This window comes from Pinus tabuliformis, chromosome 2_1, assembly GCF_031772625.1.
Source record: "Pinus tabuliformis cultivar Carrire ecotype Pingquan chromosome 2_1, CPIR1, whole genome shotgun sequence".
NCBI classification, from domain to species: Eukaryota; Viridiplantae; Streptophyta; class Pinopsida; order Pinales; family Pinaceae; genus Pinus; species Pinus tabuliformis.
The window spans coordinates 605,878,860-605,879,267 of record NC_142299.1 but is presented as its reverse complement, the minus strand read 5'-3'; positions in this window follow the sequence as shown (position 1 = coordinate 605,879,267).

The window sequence follows — 408 nt, the reverse complement described above, 5'->3', positions numbered from 1 at the left end:
AAATAGTAAAATAAATTCATAAGGAGAATGAAGGACGGAGTGGCATATTGGTTCATGTGATGAACATACTTGTGTGTTTGATAGAGCAGCACTCATCAGAAAGATCTTCAGTAGTGATGAATGTTTGATAGAGTAGCACTCATCAGAGAGATCTTCAGCAGTGATGAATGTTCACTGTGCCATAATTATTTATAGTCATGAATGACGTATTATTTAAAAACAAAGACCATGATAGAGTTAAGCTCCTGATCTTATAGTCCAAGGTAATTTCACAAGTATCTAGGCATTATCATATATATCTATATATATTATACTAAGCTTATTTAAAGAGATAAGCGGTCTAAATTGTTTTATTTATTACTTTCTCATTGTCTCTATATAAATATAATTATGGATAATTTTGCAGAG